The following is a 10,991-nucleotide window of genomic DNA, read 5'->3' as shown; positions in this document are numbered from 1 at the left end:
TTTCACCATATTATTTGCAGTGCCTTCCCTGAGAATAACTATCTTGTTGCAGTGCCATGTCAGAATAATTCTGTGTGCAGTGTCACTTTTGCATGCCCGATAATACACTGCTCAAAAAAATAAAGGGAACACTTAAACAACACAATGTAACTCCAAGTCAATCACACTTATGTGAAATCAAACTGTCCACTTAGGAAGCAACATTGATTGACAATAAATGTCACATGCTGTTGTGCAAATGGAATAGACAACAGGTGGAAATTATAGGCAATTAGCAAGACACCCCCAATAAAGGACTGGTTTTGCAGGTGGTGACCACAGACCACTTCTCAGTTCCTATGCTTCCTGGCTGATGTTTTGGTCACTTTTGAATGCTGGCGGTGCTTTCACTCTAGTGGTAGCATGAGATGGAGTCTACAACCCACACAAGTGGCTCAGGTAGTGCAGCTCATCCAGGATGGCACATCAATGCGAGCTGTGGCAAGAAGGTTTGCTGTGTCTGTCAGCGTAGTGTCCAGAGCATGGAGGCGCTACCAGGAGACAGGCCAGTACATCAGGAGATGTGGAGGAGGCCGTAGGAGGGCAACAACCCAGCAGCAGGACTGCTACCTCCGCCTTTGTGCAAGGAGGGGCACTGCCAGAGCCCTGCAAAATGACCTCCAGCAGGCCACAAATGTGCATGTGTCTGCTCAAACGGTCAGAAACAGACTCCATGAGGGTGGTATGAGGGCCCGACGTCCACAGGTGGGGGTTGTGCTTACAGCCCAACACCGTGCAGGACGTTTGGCATTTGCCAGAGAACACCAAGATTGGCAAATTCGCCACTGGCGCCCTGTGCTCTTCACAGATGAAAGCAGGTTCACACTGAGCACGTGACAGATGTGACAGAGTCTGGAGACGCCGTGGAGAACGTTCTGCTGCCTGCAACATCCTCCAGCATGACCGGATTGGCGGTGGGTCAGTCATGGTGTGGGGTGGCATTTCTTTGGGGGGCCGCACAGCCCTCCATGTGCTCGCCAGAGGTAGCCTGACTGCCATTAGGTACCGAGATGAGATCCTCAGACCCCTTGTGAGACCATATACTGGTGCGGTTGGCCCTGGGTTCCTCCTAATGCAAGACAATGCTAGACCTCATGTGGCTGGAGTGTGTCAGCAGTTCCTGCAAGAGGAAGGCATTGATGCTATGGACTGGCCCGCCCGTTCCCCAGACCTGAATCCAATTGAGCACATCTGGGACATCATGTCTCGCTCCATCCACCAAGGTCTGTCCAGGAGTTGGCGGATGCTTTAGTCCAGGTCTGGGAGGAGATCCCTCAGGAGACCATCCGCCACCTCATCAGGAGCATGCCCAGGCGTTGTAGGGAGGTCATACAGGCACGCGGAGGCCACACACACTACTGAGCCTCATTTTGACTTGTTTTAAGGACATTACATCAAAGTTGGATCAGCCTGTAGTGTGGTTTTCCACTTTAATTTTGAGGGTGACTCCAAATCCAGACCTCCATGGGCTGATAAAGCTGATTTCCATTGATAATTTTTGTGTGATTTTGTTGTCAGAACATTCAACTATGTAAAGAAAAAAAGTATTTAATAAGATTATTTCATTCATTCAGATCTAGGATGTGTTATTTTAGTGTTCCCTTTATTTTTTTGAGCAGTGTATAAAATGTACCTTGAGCATACTTACCTGTCCTGGTCTTCTGTTTTGGGGTTGTATGCTGGTGAACATTAAATCCTGTGTTTGGTGGAGTTAAAAGGGGTTCACACTAAACTCTGACATTAGCTCTATCTGGTTGAATGCGTGGTAGGCCTGTCTGTTAGTGGCGAACCAATTTGCAAGTACATTTACATTACATTTTAGTCATTTAGCAGACACACTTATCCAGAGCGACTTACAGTTAGTGAATACATATATATATTTTTTTATACTGGCCCCCCGTGGGAATCGAACCCACAACCCTGGCGTTGCAAACGCCATGCTCTATCAACTGAGCTACATCCCTGCCGGCCATTCCCTCCCCTACCCTGGACCAATTGTGCGCCGCCCATGAGTCTCCCGGTCGCAGCCGGCTGCGACAGAGCCTGGATTCGAACCAGGATCTCTAGTGGCACAGTCAGCACTGCGATGCAATGCCTTAGACCACTGCGCCACTCAGGAGAAAACATCTACTTTGGTCAGTGCTTATAACCTATCCCAGCATGTCTCCCTTATCATGTTGTTCTGTCAGCTGTACAATGGTGAGATCATTGTTTGGATACATTAATGTGAAGACACTATACAGATCATTCCTATCTTCACTTGCTATTACAAATGTCTGAGCTCACTGCAAATTCAACACTGGTCCGATCCTTATTCTCACGCTGATCAATGGCATGTAAATACTTGGTACCATCAGGACCTACATGTATGTTATCTCACATGACCGCCTGCTAACAAGTTTTTTATATCATCAAAGTCAGTTGGCCAGCATGCTCTTAACCTCTTGGGCACAGTCTCAGACTATAGCTCCATGTATTAGATCGTAGGTAGGTAGTTAGTTGTAGTTATGTATTGTATTTATTATAGGTTAGTATTGTTGTTATTGTAGGTTTCCGTAGGTAATTGTAGGTTAGTATCGAAGCACGAGGCTAGCTAGCTAGCGGGTAGCTACTGGTAACGATTAGCAACGGTGGAGAGCTGTTTCCAATGTTAATGTGCTGCTACCCAACGTTTAATTTTTGCTGCGTTATGCGTTATGAAAGGAACTAGACACGGACATAAATTATCTGTTTAGTGTGCTAACACACTCTTGGCAGTTTGTTGTAACCAAGTATTGGTGCTAAATTGTGTGTTAATGGATGCTAGCTTGCTAGTTAGCTACGGCGTCATAGCTAGGTATCGTGGGTTGTTGTGGGTAGTTACTGCAGGTTTAGTGTGCTAACACACTCTTGGCAGTTTGTTGTAACCAAGTATTGGTGCTAAATTGTGTGTTAATGGATGCTAGCTTGCTAGTTAGCTACGGCGTCATAGCTAGGTATCGTGGGTTGTTGTGGGTAGTTACTGCAGGTTGGCAGTGTCTTCGGCCGTGCCGGCTGTAGCACGGCGAGCTAACTAGCCGTTTTTCGAACAGAGTCAGAGTCAACACAGTAGCCATTGTGTGCCGGGTGTAGCACGAAGCTAGCTAGCTAGCCGTTCTTCAAACAAAGTCAACACAGTGGCTATTGCTAGCTACCCAACACGACCAGCTAACTGTACTGTAGTAGCTAAATACAATATACTTGTCCTAGCTAGCCAACGTTGAATCATTGCTGCGTCATGAAAGGAACTTGACACAGACACGAATGATCTGTTTAGTGTGTTATCACACTATTGGTGGTTTGTTGTGACCAAGTGTTTGTGCTAAACTGTGTGTTACTGGATGCTAGCATGCTAGTTAGCTAGTTAACACACTATTGGTGGTTTGTTGTGACCAAGTGTTGGTGCTAAACTGTGTGTTAAACTGTGTGTTATTGGATGCTAGCATGCTAGTTAGCTATGGTGTCATAGTTAGCTAGCTGAATAAAGTGGGTTGAGTCTATTCCTTTAAACATTGAACCGCTGTGGTTCACAACAATTCTGATTTCTAAAGGTGGAAGTTGGGAGAGTTTTTGTTCGGGTGGTTCAGTGAAACAATTTTAGTTTCTGAGGTAGAAGTTTTTGGTGAGGGAGGCCCTGCTCTCTCCTCTCCCAGATGCTTAGCTCATTTCATTCCGATCTCCTCTGCATTTTTGTAGCCATTTGCTACAGCCTGTCAACTATGCCTCTGCCTATCCCTGTTCTCTCCTCTCTGCACAGGCTACACAAACGCACCACACCGCGCGGCTGCTGCCTCTCTAACCTGGTGGTCCCTGCACGCACCCCTCACCTGGAGTTCCAGGTCGCAGGCAGCCTCTGGAACTGCCGTTCTGCTGCCAACAAAGCTGACTTCATCCCAGCCTATGCCAACCTCCAGTCCCTCGACTTCCTGGCGCTGACGGAAACATGGATCACCACTGAAAACACTGCTACTCCTACTGCTCTCTCCTCGTCTGACCATGTGTTCTCGCATACCCCGAGAGCATCTGGTCAGAGGGGTGGTGGTACAGGAATCCTCATCTCTCCCAAGTGGACATTCTCAATTTTTCCCCTAACCCATCTGTCTATCTCCTCATTTGAATTCCATGCTGTCACAGTCACTAGCCCATTTAAGCTTAATATCCTTGTCATCTATCGCCCTCCAGGTTCCCTTGGAGAGTTCATCAATGAGCTTGACGCCTTGATAAGTTCCTTTCCTGAGGATGGCTCACCCCTCACAGTTTTGGGGGATTTCAACCTCCCTATGTCCACATTTGACTCATTTCTCTCTGCCTCCTTCTTTCCACTCCTCTCCTCTTTTGACCTCACCCTCTCACCGTCCCCCCTACTCACAAGGCAGGCAATACGCTTGACCTCATCTTCACTAGATGCTGCTCCTCTACTAATCTCACTGCAACTCCCCTCCATGTCTCCGACCACTACTTTGTTTCCTTTTCTCTCTCGCTCTCCTCCCACACTACTCACTCTGCCCCTACACAGATGGTAATGCGCCGCCGCAACCTTCGCTCTCTCTCTCCCACTACTCTCTCCTCTTCCATCCTATCATCTCTTCCCTCTGCTCAATCCTTCTCCCTCCAATCTCCTGATTCTGCCTCCTCAACCCTCCTCTCCTCCCTTTCTGCATCCTTTGACTCTCTGTGTCCCCTATCCTCCCGGCCGGCTCGGTCCTCCCCTCCAGCTCCGTGGCTTGATGACTCACTGCGAGCTCACAGAACAGAGCTCCGGGCAGCGGAGCGGAAATGGAAGAAAACTAAACTCCCTGCCGACCTGGCATCTTTTCACTCCCTCCTCTCTACATTTTCTTCATCTGTTTCTGCTGCTAAGGCCACCTTCTACCACTCTAAATTCCAAGCATCTGCCTCTAACCCTAGGGAAGCTCTTTGCCACATTTTCCTCCCTCCTGAATCCTCCCCCCTCCCTCTCTCTCTCTGTGGATGACTTCGTCAACCACTTTGAAAAGAAGGTTGACGACATCCGATCCTCGTTTGTTAAGTCTAATGACACTGCTGGTCCTGCTCACACTGCCCTACCCTATGCTTTGACTTCTTTCTCCCCTCTCTCCAGATAAAATCCTGCGACTTGTGACTGCAGGCCGCCCAACAACCTGCCCGCTTGACCCCATCCCCTCCTCCCTTCTCCAGACCATCTCCGGTGACCTTCTCCCCTACCTCACCTCGCTGATCAACTCATCCTTGACCGCTGGCCATGTCCCTTCCGTCTTCAAGAGAGCGAGAGTTGCTCCCCTTCTCAAAAAAACCAACACTCGACCCCCACTGATGTCAACAACTACAGACCAGTATCCCTTCTTTCTTTTCTTTCCAAAACTATTGAGCGTGCCGTCTTTAGCCAACTCTCTTGCTATCTCTCTCAGAATGACCTTCTTGATCCAAACCAATCAGGTTTCAGGACTGGTCATTCAACTGAGACTGCTCTTCTCTGTGTCACGGAGACTCTCCGCACTGCTAAAGCTAACTCTCTCTCCTCTGCTCTTGTCCTTCTAGACCTGTCTGCTGCCTTTGACACTGTGAACCATCAGATCATCCTCTCCACCCTCTCCGAGCTGGGCATCTCCGGCGCGGCTCACTCCTGGATTGCGTCCTACCTGACCGGTCGCTCCTACCAAGTGGCGTGGCGAAAGCTGTCTCCGCACCACGTGCTCTCACCACTGGTGTCCCCCAAGGCTCAGTTCTAGGCCCTCTCCTTTTCTCCCTATACACCAAGTCACTTGGCTCTGTCATATCCTCACATGGTCTCTCCTATCATTGCTACGCTGACGATACACAACTAATCTTCTCCTTTCCCCCTTCTGATAACCAGGTGGCGAATCGCATCTCTGCATGTCTGGCAGACATATCAGTATGGATGACGGATCACCACCTCAAGCTGAACCCTGGCAAGACGGAGCTGCTCTTCCTCCCGGGGAAGGACTGCCCGTTCCATGATCTCGCCATCACGGTTGACAACTCCGCTGTGTCCTCCTCCCAGAGTGCGAAGAGCCTAGGCGTGACCCTGGACAACACCCTGTCGTTCTCCGCCAACATCAAGGCGGTGACCCGCTCCCTGCAGGTTCATGCTCTACAACATTCGGAGAGTACGACCCTGCCTTACACAGGAAGCGGCACAGGTCCTAATCCAGGCACTTGTCATCTCCCGTCTGGACTACTGCAACTCGCTGTTGGCTGGCCTCCCTGCCTGTGCCATTAAACCCCTACAACTCATCCAGAATGCCGCAGCCCGTCTGGTGTTCAACCTTCCCAAGTTCTCTCACGTCACCCCCTCCTCCGCACACTCCACTGGCTTCCAGTTGAAGCTCGCATCCGCTACAAGACCATGGTGCTTGCCTATGGAGCAGTGAGGGGAACGGCACCTCTGTACCTTCAGGCTCTGATCAGTCCCTACACCCAAACGAGGGCATTGCGCTCATCCACCTCTGGCCTGCTGGCTCCCTTCCTCTGCGGAAGCATAGTTCCCGCTCAGCCCAGTCAAAACTGTTCGCTGCCCTGGCACCCCAATGGTGGAACAAGCTCCCTCACGACGCCAGGACAGCGGAGTCACTCACCACCTTCCGGAGACATTTGAAACCCCACCTCCTTAAGGAATACCTGGGATAGGATAAAGGAATCCTTCTACCCCCAATTGTAAAGTGGTTATCCCACTGGCTATAGGGTGAACGCACCAATTTGTGAGTCGCTCTGGCTAAGAGCGTCTGCTAAATGACGTTAATGTGCCCTTGAGCAAGGCACTTAACCCTAATTGCTCCTGTAAGTCGCTCTGGATAAGAGCGTCTGCTAAATGACTAAAATGTAAATGTAAATGTTAAAACCTTTCTCATTAACTGAACTGAGATGCTGTGATTGTTGGTTTTCTGTTTACCTATGAACTCACTCAAATGGAAAGCACCAGAAGCTATATACTGGACCATAGTCCAAAAAGCTTTTCTTCAAGTGGCTATGGTGGTGCATATTTGGTGTGCAATACTGTTTTCGATAAAACCTAGCAAAGCTCTCACCGAACTGTTGCAAGTGGCGATGAACCTCTCCAACTTGCTCCACTGTGATATATCTTGTACATAAGATGGTACAGGCTTTGGCAAAATGGCTCCCGCAATCATAATGGGCATCATCCACAAGTCATAAGAACGAATAAGGAGTATGGAAAGCAGGGCAGCAGGTAGCCTAGTGGTTAGGAGCATTGGACCAGTAACTGAAAGGTTGTTTGGTCAAATCCCCAAGATGACTAGCTGAAAAAAAAGAATGTATGTACCCATGAGCAAGGCACTTAACCCTGGTTGCTCTGGATAAGTGTTTACATTTTAGTAAATTCATGTCAAACATTTCTATTTTTGTGGATTGAACTGAGAACACAGATTTTAGCAGGTGCTTTCAGTGCATCAACTTTAAATTAAGCGGAATATTTCTTAGTATTACATCATCCAGCTGTCCCCAGTAAAATATGATGCATAGGGTCCACAACAGCCATGTCTATGGGCATGAAATACAGCACCTTTGGAAAGTATTTAGACCCCTTGACTATTTCCACATTTTGTTACTTTACAGCTTTATTCTAAAATGTATTAAATAAATGTAATTCCTCAGCAATCTACACACAATACACCATAATGACAAATCGAAAACAGGTTTTTAGAATATTTTGCAAATGTATTAAAGATGTTTTATTTTTTATTTCACCTTTATTTAACCAGGTAAGCCAGTTGAGAACAAGTTCTCATTTCCAACTGCGACCTGGCCAAGATAAAGCAAAGTAGTGCGATGAAAACAACAACAACAGTCACATATGGAATAAACAAAACGTACAGTCAAAAACACAATAGAAAATCTATATACAGTGTGTGCAAATGTAGTAAGTTATGGAGGTAAGGCAATAAATAGGACATAGTGCAAAATAATTACAATTTAGTATTAACACTGGAGTGATAGATGTGCAGAGGATGATGTGCAAATAGAGATACTGGGGTGCAAATGAGCAAAATAAATAACAATGTAAATAACAATATGGGGATGAGGTAGTTGGGTGGGCTAATTACAGATGGGCTGTGTACAGGTGCAGTGATCAGTAAGCTGCTCTGAAAACTGATGCTTAAAGTTAGTGAGGGAGATAAGTGTCTCCAGCTTCAGAGATTGTTGCAGTTCGTTCCAGTCATTTGCAGCAGAGAACTGGAAGGAATGGCGGCCAAAGGAGGTGTTGGCTTTGGTGACAAAACGGATGGCACTGTGATAGACTACATCCAATTTGCTGAGTAGAGTGTTGGAAGCTATTTTGTAAATTACATCGCCGAAGTTAAGGATCGGTAGGATGGTCAGTTTTACGAGGGCATGTTTAGCAGCATGAGTGAAGGAGGCTTTGTTGCAAAATAGGAAGCAGATTGGAGATTTAACTTTGGATTGGAGATGCTTAATGTGAGTCTGGAAGGACAGTTTACGGTCTAAGGTAGGTATTTGTAGTTGTCCACATATTCTAACTCAGACCCGCCGAGAGTAGTGATTCTATAATATAATAATATAATATGCCATTTAGCAGACACTTTTATCCAAAGCGACTTACAGTCATGCGTGCATACATTTTTGTGTATGGGTGGTCCCGGGGATCGAACCCACTACTTGGCGTTACAAGCGCCGTGCTCTACCAGCTGAGCTACAGAGGACCACACACATTCTAGTCGGGTGGGCGGGTGCAAGCAGCGTTCGATTGAAGAGCATGCATTTAGTTTTACTAGCGTTTAAGAGCAGTTGGAGGCTACGGAAGGAGTGTTGTATGGCATTGAAGCTCGTTTGGAGGTTTGTTAACACAGTGTCCAATGAAGGGCTAGATGTATACCAAATGGTGTCGTCTGCGTAGAGGTGGATCTGAGAGTCACCAGCAGCAAGAGCGACATCGTTGATATACACAGAGAATAGAGTCGGCCCGAGATTAAACCCTGTGGCACCCCCATAGAGACTGCCAAAAGTCCAGACAACAGGCCCTCCGATTTGACACATTGAACTCTATCTGAGAAGTAGTTGGTGAACCAGGCGAGGCAGTCATTTGAGAAACCAAGGCTATTTAGTCTACCAATAAGAATGTGGTGATTGACAGAGTCGAAAGTCTTGGCCAGGTTGATGAAGACGGCTGCACAGTACTGTCTTATATTGATCGTGGTTATTATATAGTTTAGGACCTTGAGCATGGCTGAGGTGCACCCATGACCAGCTCAGAAACTAGATTGCATAGCGGAGAAGGTACGGTGGGATTCGAAATGGGTCGGGATCTGTTTGTTAACTTGGCTTTCAAATACTTTCGAAAGGCAGGGCAGGATGGATATAGGTCTGTAACAGTTTGGATCTAGAGTGTCACCCCCTTTGATGAGGGGGATGACCGCGGCAGCTTTCCAATCTCTGGGGATCTCAGACGATACGAAAGAGAGGTTGAACGGGCTAGTAATATGGGTTGCGACAATTTCGGCGGCTAATTTTAGAAAGAAAGGGTCCAGATTGTCTAGCCCAGCTGATTTGTAGGGGTCCAGATTTAGCAACTCTTTCAGGACATCAGCTATCTGAATTTGGGTGAAGGAGAAGCAGGGGGGCATGGGAAAGTTGCAGCGGAGGGTGCAGAGCTGGTGGCCAGGGTAGGTGTAGCCAGGTGGAAAGCATGGCCAGCCGTAGCAAAATGCTTATTGAAATACTCGATTATCGTAGATTTATCGGTGGTGACAGTGTTTCCTAGCCTCAGTGTAGTGGGTATCTGGGAGGAGGTGCTCTTATTCTCCATGTACTTTACAGTGTCCCAAAACCTTTTGGAGTTAGTGCTACAGGATGCAAATTTCTGTTTGAAAAAGCTAGCCTTTGCTATCCTAACTGATTTTGTATATTGGTTCCTGACTTCCCTGAAAAGTTGCATATCGCGGGGGCTGTTCGATGCTAATGCAGTACGCCACAGGATGTTTTTGTGCTGGTCAAGGGCAGTCAAGTCTGGGGTGATCCAGGGGCTATATCTGTTCTTAGATCTGAATTTTCTGAATGGGACATGCTTATTTAAGATGGAGAGGAAAGCACATTTGAAGAACATCCAGGCATCCTCTACTGATGGAATGAGGTCAATATCTATCCAGGATACCCGGGCCAGGTCAATTGGAAAGGCCTGCTCGCTGAAGTGTTTTAGGGAGCGTTTGACAGTGATGAGGGGTGGTCGTTTGACCGCGGACCCATTACGGATGCAGGCAATGAGGCTGTGATCGTTGAGATCCCGGTTGAAGACAGTGGAGGTGTATTTAGAGGGTAAATTAGTCAGAATGATATCTATGAGGGTGCCCATGTTTACGGACTTAGGGTTGAACCTGGTAGGTTCCTTTATAATTTGTGTGAGATTGAGGGCATCTAGTTTAGATTGTAGGATGGCCGGGGTGTTAAGCACATCCCAGTTTAGGTCACCAAGCAGTACGAACTCTGAGGATGGATGGGGGGCAAGCAATTCACATATGGTGTCCAGGCACAACTGGGGGCTGAGGGGAGTCTGTAGCAAGCTGCAACAGTGAGAGACTTATTTCTGGAAAGGTGGATTTTTAGAAGTAGAAGCTCAAACTGTTTGGGCACAGACCTGGATAGTATGATAGAGCTCTGCAGGCTATCTCTACAGTAGATTGCAACTCCGCCCCCTTTGGCAGTTCTATCTAGACGGAAAAAGTTGTAGTTCGGAATGGAAAGTTCTGAAGCTAAGATTCAGACACTGCTAGAACATCAGGGTTGGCAGAGTGTGCTAATGCAGTGAATAACTCAACCTTGAGGAGGAGCCTTCTGATGTTAACATGCAAGAAACCAAGGCTTTTACAGTTACAGAAGTCAACAAATGATAGCGCCTGGGGGGTAGGAGTGATACTGGGGGCTACAGGGCCTGGGTTAACCTC

This window comes from Coregonus clupeaformis, chromosome 14 (genome assembly GCF_020615455.1).
Source record: "Coregonus clupeaformis isolate EN_2021a chromosome 14, ASM2061545v1, whole genome shotgun sequence".
Taxonomy (NCBI): domain Eukaryota; kingdom Metazoa; phylum Chordata; class Actinopteri; order Salmoniformes; family Salmonidae; genus Coregonus; species Coregonus clupeaformis.
Note: the sequence above shows the minus strand (reverse complement) of the source record.